This window comes from Rhineura floridana, chromosome 14, assembly GCF_030035675.1.
Source record: "Rhineura floridana isolate rRhiFlo1 chromosome 14, rRhiFlo1.hap2, whole genome shotgun sequence".
In the NCBI taxonomy this organism is placed as follows: Eukaryota; Metazoa; Chordata; class Lepidosauria; order Squamata; family Rhineuridae; genus Rhineura; species Rhineura floridana.
In genome coordinates, this window is record NC_084493.1 from 28,833,852 (window position 1) to 28,845,941 (window position 12,090).

The window sequence follows — 12,090 nt, forward strand, 5'->3', positions numbered from 1 at the left end:
GAGAGGAAAGTAAACGTTGATACTTATCAAAGCTTCAGCCCATAAGCCTCTAATCCTAAGCGCCAAAATTGATTGAGGAAGAGGAGTTGGAAGATAATCAACCTGCAATAAACAAGTGTTTGAGATGAAGGTTGTGAGGCCCCCCTTAGGGCGGCCTCTCGCCGAATGTTTTACTGCTGGAGAAGAATAAAGATGATAGCCTGTAAGGATCACAGTGTCCGGAGAGGTTGCCCAGGTTTCCTGTAAACATATGATCTTAAAATTGTTTAAATAGTATAAAAAAATCAGTATCATATCTCTTATTACCCCATCCATTAACATTCCATGATAAAATGGATAACTGTCATATGGCGGTAATCTTGTCTAAAGAGGCAGAGAAGGCAATGCAACCATTTGAGGTTGATAATGCTGGTGTCAGTCGTGTACAGTTATTCACAGTGTTTACTGCCTTAGTAGACACAAGAGCAATTTTCTGGTTAGGAACTGGGCATTGAGGCTCTCTGGACTCAGGGGGAAATGTTAAAATCCCCATTTCCGCCACCTCCAGATAACGCATTCTGTCCCAATACCCTGGTGGGTCGATTTTCGCATGTTTAGCAAGCTCGTAACAGGGTGAGTTTTCCAGCTGATTGTCATCTCGAGAAAGAGAAGGGGGGTCATTCACTGCAATATTCCCTTCTTTCACCTGATGGTAAACGACCTGACCTTCAGGCTCCTTATCAGGACCCATCTGGAGTCCTATGAATCCTTGTGTCACCAGAGGTTGCCTTGAATTCGATATCTTTACAGATGGCTCTAACATTAGCAGGGTTTTTATCGTTTCTACTAGATGTTGACTTGATTTCAAATTCATTAAGGTACTAAGATGGGCTTTTAGGCGATCTAATCTGATTAGTATCTCGTTTTGGTTTACCTCCGGAAGTGTACCAAAGGTATCTACAAGTAATAGCTCTTCAGGAGTAAAAAAATTACTATTGTCCTGTGTCACAGGAACTGAATCGTAGATCAGGGTTACTTTAGGGGACAATAGCTGACCAGGCGATTCACTTGTAAAGTCAATAAGGGGTTCATATGTATGAAGAGAGCCAGCCTGGGGTCGATGAAAATTTCTGGAACAAATGGATCTCGGGAGCAATGCTACTGGCGGTGCTCTATTTTCAAAGTACCTGAGCATGGTTATTCCTAAACTGTCTAAAAAAGGTCTAGCTAATAACATTCTTTGTACAGCAAATTGGGAGGAGAATCTGACTAAAGCACGAGCGTTAAATCCGTTAAAATATAAGTATTGGAACTGAAAAATATCTGAAGAGGACAACGCCACTTTTGATTTTAAAAGGTTGCAGAAATGGAAAATATGATCACATTGGGGTAATAAACCCATTGGTTTCAGGAAATTCTCAAATACTAACTGCAATGGGTCCAAAACTAAATTCCATTGGTTCAGCTTAGGTGTGGGTGGAGAAGGGGGTCTCAGCAGTATATCAGTCCATGGGTCTTGAGGGTGTTCAGAATATTCCTGAGCTCCATTCTGAAAAGTAGAGGAAATGTTAAAAGAGAAATGATCCTTATTCAAGGAATTGAATGATAGGTCAGGTAAAAAATTATTTCCTTTGGTTGTCGTAACCAATGCGTTCTGACCCTCACCAGATTTCCGAAGAGAAGAAACTAAAAGTTTGGATGGATCAGAATGATTGTTTGAAGTTAAGGTTTGTTCCAGGAGCGCAAACAGCTTCTTAAAATTCATTTTTTTCCTGTGAGGGTGTTTATAATTTTTAACATTACTAGATTTTTTTGTGTTGTTTTTCCGTGCTAAATTGTACTTTTGTTTATGTATTTTTTGAAGGGTTAATTACCCTAAAATTACTATTTACAGAGGTCGTTTCAATATGCGAGGGTGAAGAAGAAGGGGTAGGAAGCTGATTAGCTGGTACAGCCAACTCCCTGTTTTTCAGTATATTAACTACCGATGTTAATAACTGGTTGCTTTCAAGAAGAGAGGTCTTCATGGCATCTAAATCAAAGGCAAGCATAAGTAGCCACCCCGTTACTGTAGGGCTGATTTCTTCTGCATTCTGGCCCGGTTTGGCCTGGTTACCGGTACGTTCTTCCATCTCTTCTAAGTGGGGCTCCCCTTCTGTCAAACCGAGGCTGCTTGACTCCTGTAGAGTAAGAGGAATCACTGACAAATTTCAGTGAATACCCTCTTTGAGTAAATAGTCTGTAGTCCCCAATTGGTGATGTAGCTTATTTTCATCAATATTATCATTAATTTCCGCCACTGTACTAATTGGTTGAGTTGTTTGGGCTGGAATTTGTGGATTAAGCTTGTCTCAATGGAAGGAACACTCATCGGTGAGCAAGACCGCTGCAGCTATTTCCTCTGCCAGACTCAGAGCACAATTGACATTAGTTATATTAAGGTCCTTAGCCGGGAAATGTGAAATAGACCAATCATGGTTTGAGGAGATGTTATAAGAAGATGATGATTTCTTCCGAAGGTTTCCATTCTTAGGAGAGACAAAAAACTGGGTGATTTGTTGTTGGCCCTTTAAATCCCTGGGTTGTTGAAACGCTTGCTGTTGTGTTGGTGATGAACGGCCTTGACACAGCTGGGTCTTATTTTTAGCTTTCTTTTTCCTCTGTTTGTTCTTCAGGGGCCAAGATTGCAGAGAAATCCCCAAAGCCCTCCTTACGCTCCTCGTTAGTGCCATTTTATCACCGTTTTGTCATAGTATTTAACCTGGATGTTTATCAAAGTTATTCACACTTCGAAGCAACATTCCTTCCAATGTTACTGCCAAACTTCAGAACGGAGAGGTAGGTGCAAAGTTAGGTTTGTAAAAATTACAAGATGATAAATTATAAGCAGTTGCGCTTCTAGATCTTTGATAAATAAAATGAATGAAAATGAATAAAATAGTCAGCTTGTCAGGATGCAGGATTGGGGCCCTGATGTTTCAGAAGATGAAGAGAGGGAGGGGGTCATTTGGCCAGAGCCGTGTGAAGAAGATGCAGAGGAGGGGGAGGGAATCTCAGAGATAGAACTGTCTGGCAGCAAAGACCTTGAATGTCCAACAGACACATATCCTCCAGGAGTTTCCCACACACCCTCCCCCTTTGAGCTTAGAGCAGTTGGAGAAGGAGGGAGGGCAAGGGGGAATCCAGCCTCCTCCTGATCCAGGGAAAAGCAAAGAGAAGCAGCCAGATGGTTTAGGCCTTGTCCCCCCGCTTTCCCCCATACCTGAATCAGAGTCCCCAGAAGGGGAGGGGGCAGTAGCACCTCCTTCACCACGTACAACCAGACAGCAAAAGAGACAACAAAAGAAGGGGGAGAGGAGGGGAGTGGATGAGAGCACTTTGAGGCGGAGTGAGAGAATTCGCGCTCGGTTGCCCCCTTCTTAAGGGACAGGGGGAATAGTGGTTCCTTGTTCTGTCAACTCTCTTTCAAGTCGCAGGTTATGTTTTGTAGTGAAACTTCATGAGAAGGCGTAGTCTTTGTCTGGATATTACTTTAATAAAAACTGATTTGCTTTCACCAACTGGTCTGGTCCTGAGTCCCAACCTGGATACGACAGCTAAAACCACTTAGATAGATACAAGGTTAAGTTATTCAGAAGTTTCAGCTATAGCAGATGAGAAGAGAATTTTCTGTGAGTGCCACTTCTATTCATTTCAGTTCATTTCAATTCAAAAGTCCAAAAAGGACTAAAGATTCATTCCAAAATCTCAAAACATTAAATGATTTACAGATAAAGTGGATATATATATACTGAAGAACAAAACTTCTCTAAGACAAAGCACTGCAGTGCTTACCTATCAGGAGAACAGTATCCTCTCTCCTCCATGTTCTAAAAGGTAAAAGGAAGACTTCCGTTGACAACAAAGTGAGCAAATGCGTGAATTTTAGCTGCTTTGTAGTCAGCCTCCCTGAATTCCCGTGGTTCACATAAAGCCTGCAGGAAGGTATCATGGGGTAGCACCTCCCCTAGGACATTTTCAGATCAGAAAGCGCAGAGGCAGCTAGGGAGGCTTCAGAGCCCTGGATAAATGTTCAAGGAAAAGAAAGACACACTCAACCAAAGATCAGCCAGCCCATCATAAAAAGGTGGAAAAAGGACATAGCTCAGTGGTGGAGCATCTGCTTTGCATTTAGAAGATCCCTGCCATCTCCAGGTAGAGCTGAGAGACGCTCCTACCTGAAACACTGGAGAGCTGCTGCCAGACAGTGTAGACAATATTGAGCTAGATGGACCAATGGTCTGACACAGTATAAGGCATCTTCCATTGTTCTTGGTAAGCACAACCCCACACCAATCAAAATTATACATAAATTCTTGAGCACTCTGTGAATGAGACCCTCTTTCACTGGAGAACATTCTTCAGAAATTGGTGGGTAGGGTTCAGCACAGGACTAAAAATAACTAACCTGGTGTAATAAAACATTAATTTTATTTGTCAAGACCAACTCAGCAAAGCTATCACAAGCCTGTTCTGCTTACAGATGAAATCAGGGTTTTTTTGTAAAGTGGGAAAACTTCTAAAATGTCATCCCTAAAAAGAAAATGCCCGTGTGGTATGAATTTTATGGAGGAGTTCCAGCACTATTTATGGAGATGCTCTTTATATTCTGAGATTAGAAGGGAGACAATGGCTAAAACCTTAGATCTGAAGGTTAATATACAGAACAACTGAAGATAAAACAATATGGCTGCTCTCTTGTACTCTTTGATAAACTCATTGGGGAGATCAGTGTCTCCTAGCTCTGAATTTTTTTTGGAAAAGACAGAAGAATTGCTATTTGTTCTAAAGTGCAACCCAAGCAATTCTGGAGAGGGTTTCCATTCCAGGAAATAATAGTCTTAAGGGCAAAACACATGGGGAGTGCTTCTGTCACTTGTTGGCACATGCAAGGATGGGAGGGAGGCCTCCAGGCTAAGCACTATCTCCCACGAATGTCCAGAAACCTAACAGTTGCTAAAAACACTGGTGCACAGGCCAGTTCAATAGCTGGCAACTCTGCTTGGAACAGAGATTAGGTATACTGGAGAGGTTTGGCAGCAGCAAGAAGTACAGGCATGGGTCAAAGTGAAGATTGGCATAAATCTGAGAGAAGGTAGATAGATCTGTCCAGCCACAACTGTGTTGCTTGGATTTCCAGTCTTACTGGTGAGGCTGGGGCATGAAGCAGACAAGGCTACTGAAGAAGGGAGGGAGCTGTCCAGCCAGGAAGTCAGAACTCTAGCACAAGACAAGGAGCTCAGTAGAAGGAGATGTTGTCACAGCAACAGCCAGGCAGCCAAGAGTGGAGGAATTGGTTTGGTTTGGTTTGTATAGTAAACTGATCTGATCTGAGGTTGCTGAACTTGCTTTCAGATTGAAACACAACTCCCAGTCAGATGATGCACTTCTCTGGATTTTGCAATGCCATTTCAGTGTGTAAAAAGTGTGCACGAAAATATGTATTATATGTAGAAGATGCACACAAAATGCATATTTTACTAGTGAATGCATTGGAAACTATTGAGAAGTTTGTGCTTTGTGTAAAAAGTGTGTATGAGATGCATACAAGATGCATACAGTGGGGTAAAGTGACTTGCAACAGGTGGAATGGACCCATGATTGAGTGCCAGAAAGACAAAATGTGGATGGAATGAATTTCTCAGCCCATCCCTAGGTTTTACAGCTATTCTTATTGGTCCACCACTACTGGGAGCATAAGCAGGCCTCTATTTAAAGCGTACATCAATTTGTGTTTCTTCTTACTAAGAAAAACACAGAGATGGAAGAACTTGTACTGCCAAATGTGCCCTACACCTTCTAGTCTGGACATCAGCTCAGACTCATCACCACCTCTGCTCCTAGGATTGCCGACTGGATTGACAAAACTTGGGGAAGATGACCAGTCAGTTGACTCAGATTCCCGAGCTTTAACGCACTTGTGGGATTAGGTGTTTTCCCAGCAAATGCTAAAGGTCTGCTGCCTCTCCATGGTTGCTATACGTCAGGGGTGAGTACCCTTTTCAGCCTGAGGGCTGCATTCCCTTCCGGGTAGCCTCATGAAGCCACATGCCAGTGGTGGGTGGCAGGGCTCAAGGCAAAACTAGGCAGAACAATGAATGCAGATTTTACCTTGGCGCGACAGGCTAATATTTACATACACTGGCACACCCCTCCTCTATTCTCCATCCAGACAGCTAAGAGCCATGATCAGGGTTCAAGGACACATTCCAACCAGGCAAAAACATTTAAAAGGTGCAAATCAGAGCCAATAAGGGATGTGGCTTGGGGAGAAGGGTCAGCTGGGGACAGTCCTGAGGGCCAGATAGAAAAGCCTGGAGGGCCACATTCAGCCCCCATATCTGCAGTTCCCCACTATTGCCATATATACCGAGGCTAGTGATGGGATCCTCTTTCAAGAAAGAGGTCTTCATCCAGTTATGGTTCTGAGCTGACAGAGAGGTGGCCAGAAATGACACCACAAATTTTCAGAAATTGAGCATCTTGAAAAGAAATCATGAAGCTAAGAGTAAACTAACAATGCCTGCCGGATTTCTTAACAGGTTGACTAAGCAAATGTGGAGGGTGCAGGCTCTTCTGTTTATTCAGGAAGCCTGAAGAGTGTTTTGCAATCCTGCATTTAAGTGAAATATACTCAGGAGTAAGCTGGAAGGAGAGGGAGAAACATCCTTTGTACTTGGGTGGCATTCAAATTCTATAGCAGCATTTTCCTCCGTGGGAGAGCATTTCCTATTGAAATAACTTGGGAAATTTCAAAACCCATAAACAGGCCTTGCACAACTGATTTAGACTTCTTTTCATTTGCGTGTGTGACAGGTGTGTGGTTGGAAATAAAGTGGTGCCGGTGTGCTTTCTCCCCATCAATCAGCCACACATCCAGAGGGCAACAGAAGCGCTTGGTCTCCATTGCACATCTATCACAGCATCCCTCAGCTGCCTCCACAATGAGATGGCCTGACAGATTAACAAAACAGAGGGGAACGGAAGGGAAGGACAATGCCAGAGCCAACAAACGTTTCCATCTGACACAGGACAAGGACTCCCCTGTACACAGTGACATGGTTTTTGTTTTCTTGCTGTTGTCTTTCACAAGCTTGTTAGGCAGAAAGTTACCCGAGGCATCAATGAAAACCCAGAGTCTCTTATTATTGTTGTTCTAGAATCCAACAGGGCTGTGCAGGGCTCCCTGGGTCTGATCTGGGGGCCAATCCAGCACTTTGGATCAACACTGATCCAACCCTGGCTGATCCAGGGCAGACCTGACATGAATCTGGACCCCAAATCATTTGGGGGGGGAAGCCCTAATGTTTATTTAGGAGTTTAAACCCTAGTTGGACATGCGGTCAGGAGGGACACAGGAGCAGCAGGAGACACTGCATCTCCCCCACCCTCCATGGCATATTTAATCAGATGTTCAAACACAGGGGGGCAGGGGAAGATGCTGTGTTCAGTCCTTCTGCTTGCTGCTTCACCCCCGTGTTCCCTCTGGGGAACACTCACTAGCAAAGCAGACCCCTGCCAAGAGCAGGATTGAACTCTCTGCTCACCAGCTGATGAGCAGAGAGTTCAATCCTGCTGGGTCTGCTTTGCCAGCACATTTGCTGCAGGGAAACACTTGAGAAACAGACCTTGCTGAGGCATCCTTCCTCTCCTCCCCACCCACCCCTACCCCACCCCACCTTTTGACAGCCTTGGATCAGTCCGTGTGGGTCAACCTAACCAAGGGTGATCTGGGGCTGCTTCTACCTGATCCATCGGAAACCTAAATCATCCCAAACTGGTCTGATTTGGTTCAGTATCCAGGCTTCCATCAGATCAGTTGCACAGCCCAAGTGCACATTCATTAAAAAGGGGAAGGGTCATCACTCAGTGGTAGAGCATGTGCCAAAAGTAGTCTCCTCCCATATCATCCTGCTCATAGGCTCGTTCACACATTACATTGAACACAGGTACAACCTTCCTCTACACATGTACAGGTGTTTGTGTGAAAGAGTGTACACTTGTTGATTTGCACAGCTATTATTGAGGTATAGAGACTTTACACTTGTTGAATGTAACATGTGAGTACCCCACTTGTGTTCAGATCTGTGGGGAAATCCCTGTTAGTGGTCCCCAGACCAAATGGGCTCCATGGGATGTGGACTTCCTTGGTGTGTCCCCATGCCTCTGGAATGACCTCCCCTTTGAAGCATACCTTATCATGACATTGCTGTCATTTCATCAGTGCATGAAGATGCACCTCTTTGCTCATGCTTTCAGGGAAAAGTGGAGTGCCCTGGATTGGATTTTTATTGCTGCTGCTGTTTTATGTGTATGAAATTTACTTGGGCTTACCGAAGGTCCCAGGGTGGAAATGCATAAAATTAAAACTGGAGTTCCACCCTGGGACCTTTGGGTCTACAAATATGGCAAATAAATATGTCAATAAATATGTATTTTATTTACTATTGCATTTGTATCCCACCTTTCTGTCAAGATGCTCAAGGTGGTATACATGGTTCCCCCCTTTCTATTATTCTCACAACAACCCTGTGAGGTAGGTTAGGCTGAGGGTTGGTGACTGGCCCAAGGTTACCCAGTGAGCTTCTTGGCTGAGTGGGGATTTGAACGCTGGTCTCTCAGGTTCTAGTCCAGTACTCTAACCACTACACTACACTGGCTCTGCCAGTCAATATGTAGCATGCCCCAGGTTGAGTCCCCAGCTGGAAGATACTATTTTCTGAAACCCTGGAGAGCTGCTGCCAGTCAGTGTATAGACGAGAGGAATCTGTGGGCCTCCATATGTTGTTGGAACCCAGCTCCCATCATCCCTGTCCATTGGCCACACCAACTGGAAATGACTCAGGACAAGGCAGTTCTCTACCTTCCTAAAATAAATCCCAATGATGTGCCAAAGAAAACCCAATTCTGTGCCAAGAAGAAGTTATGCAAGTGAAAACAATTTGCAGAGAATGGCTTTGCATATTGAACCTGTCTTTCAGAACTGGGGAAATCTGGACATTTTTAATGAAGTGGTCAACAGGCTCACAGAGGGCCCGTTAGGAGGAGCCAAAAGAGGGAGGCCTCCATGGAGCATCAAAGCACTATCCAGATATATCCTAAGTAGGGATGCTCCCAAACTTCTCTTTAGTATTCTCAATACTGGCTAGAGAGCTCCTCAAAAATCATTTTCAGCCTTATGCTGTATTAAATAGATGATGAGCAGAGACTGTGCACGATCTCTGGTGGGCTTCCTGAGACATCAGGATGGGGCACACTACCTGTACAAATACCCAAATGAACAAAGCTACTTGTTTAAGGTAGAGAAGCTTTCCGGGGAGCTTTGAGTAGGCAAATGCATTGGCCGAGGAACGACAGGTTTGGCTCCCATTGCTTCAGATTATTCAATGTGATTGTTAATCTAGCCCTATGTTTGCTTCTTTAGGCTAGAGTCTGCACACTGGTGAGGAGGATTACCAGTCCTGTATAACCTCCAGGCAGAGCATAAAGTCCTCCAAAGAAACAGCTTCTCCCTTCCAGCTGGAGCAAGTACCATTCCTTAACATTTTATTAATACATCTGCCAGGTTCCAGCTTGCCTCTGAGAAAGGCAGCCCCATTTTTTGTTTGGGATGCAAAGCCAACGCCAGTGCTGTGTCTTCTTCTTTATCTTTTCCTTTTCTATCCTGACATTAAAGAAAGAAACTTTCTTCTTCCCCCTTGAAGTATGCACACACACACACACACACACACACACACACACACACACAATCCTATATCCGAAAACACACAGCCTAGAAAAGCTGAGAAGATAAACATATTTGGACATGTGATTTCACAGTTGTGATGTTGATAGCTTTCAGAAGCAAGGGCCTGTCCATCAATTATGCCCAATGTGCATTCATATGTGGTAGGGGAGAACAAAACCTGTCTTATTAAAGGGGAAAAGATGTGAGTGAATGCTAGGACATGTTAAAGGAAGCAGCCTGCATTTCAAGGACTTGCTAAGGTCTCTCTCTCTCTCTCTCTCTCTCTCCCCATCAATATTTTCTGGCTGTGGAAAGATGGGGAGTATTTATCTCTGTCTAGAAATATGGCTGCCATTTTGTTAGCAGGGAAAAATGGTTCCCATTGGACAAAGCTGATCATCATGAGGCAGGGATAGACAACCTAATGCCCTCCAGGTGTTGTTGGACTTCAGCTCCTATTAGCCCCAGGCCAGTTCATTTCTGGGCCCAATTTAAGTTGATCATGCTAGGGCTGAAAGCCCTAAATGACATAGGGCTCAAATGTCTGAGAAACCACCTTTTTCCTGGAGACCTTATCAGGTGTAAAGATCAGCAGAGGGGGCCTTCTTGGTTGTTCCGCCACCCTCGAGTTCAAGGGATGGGTCCCCCAGAGAGGGCATTCTTCGTGGCATCACCTAAGTTGCAGAATTCTCTTCCTACAGAGGTGTGTCTGCCATCTTCTCGGTGCAGTTTTCGGTGAATGCTAAAGACACACTTCTTTACCCTGGCCTTTGGCATGAAATGTATGTTTTCAGGACCCACCCCATTCCTGTGATTATAATTTGTTTTAATTGACCCACCTTGGGTGAAGTGTGGGTATTTATTATTATTATTATTATTATTATTATTATTATTATTATTATTATTATTATTATTATTAAGTCAGGGATGTTGTAGTATAGCAGGATTTGGAGGGCTACAGGTCTCCCATCCATCAGAAACAAAAAAAAATATTTTGAGAAGAGTGTGTTGTTCATCTCTGCAGTTCTGCAGACATCTATGTAGGCATAAGTCCTATTGACTTCAGTGGGAGCTATTCCCTGTATGGATGGAAAAATCTTTAATTACAGTTTCTCTCTGGTTCTCATATTTCCATTCTTAATTTCAGATGAGCCCATTTCCATATCAGTTTTTTATTTTAAAAAATCCACACAAAAATGTATATGCATTTTGTGCATGTCTCCTAACATACATTTTAAATGCAATTTTGCCACCTGCATTTTTTGCAAGAAATTGTCCTGAATATAATGCATTTTTTATGCTACTGTACATGCTTTCCCCTAAAATACCCTTTTTTTATAAGCAGTTTTTGCCTGGAGAACTGCACCACATAAATTGTGAAGTGTGAATGTTAAAGGATAGCCATGTTTTGGGTCATGCTTTGATTCAGAAAATATGAATTGTGTGGATATGCATTAAGATGCAAATCCAATGAATTTCTCCCCATCCCTAATCTCAGGTAAGCAAAGAGTATCTTCCTGCAACCCTTATCTAAATATTCTGAATAGGGCTTTCACGTGATGAAAGAAATCATAGGCAATCAGTCACATGAGTTTTAGGTTGCTTAATCAACTGATATTTGCATAAATTTGCATACAAGTGAAACATTGGGAAGCTAAATAGCTTTGTTTTATATTTAGATGATGCACTTAGGCATCCTAGCAAGCATCACCTCAGAAGAGGCATCCCCTCCTTTGTGTGATAGAGGTTTAAGATAGTTCTAGCCACCTGCCATTTGTGTTAGTATTTGTATGAAAAAAGAACATATTTTTTATTATTTTGATTCATCAAAAGTCAGTCAAAAGGTTTTTCATCAATTCATCCATAAAACGTTGTAGCCCTAATTCTACAACTTAATACAGTGTCAGGCTATGGATCCATCTAGCTCCATATTGTCAACACTGACTGGCAGCCGCTCTCCTCGGTTTCAGAGAAGAGCTTTCCCCCAGCTGTATCTCGAGATGCAATTCCTGGTGGGGGGGACATGATCTTCTTCTTAGCCCCTGTGCTACACCACCCATTAAATGCTATGGGGGCAGTAAAGGAATGTACATAGGCACACCATTGCAGGAGGGAGGAAAGCTCTCCATTCACTTAAACCTGTGCAGAGCTGTGCTCCCATGGAAGAGCATCCCTCTTGCATGCAGAGGTCCCTGACTCAATCCCTGGCATCTCCAGGTAGTGCTGGGAATGTCACCTGCCTGAAACCCTAGAAAGCCGCTGCCAGCCATTGTAGAAAATTCTGGCCTAGATGGACCAATGGTCTGACTCGGTATAAGGCAGCTTCCAACATTTCTATGTCTCAA

The 12,090-nt window shown here is 43.5% G+C and overlaps 1 protein-coding gene and 1 long non-coding RNA gene across 8 annotated transcripts in view; one reads left to right on the top strand and one right to left on the bottom strand.

The window, feature by feature from the left end:
• The window catches only part of LINGO1 (leucine rich repeat and Ig domain containing 1), a 1,021,808-nt gene that overhangs the window by 196,171 nt on the left and 813,547 nt on the right, over positions 1-12,090 (bottom strand). The gene's annotated exons all lie outside the window — the stretch shown is intronic.
• On the top strand, positions 2,668-7,461 carry LOC133369781 (uncharacterized). Its single transcript, XR_009758987.1, has 3 exons — positions 2,668-2,817; positions 5,863-6,007; positions 6,835-7,461. It is a non-coding gene; the product is annotated as an uncharacterized LOC133369781 (long non-coding RNA).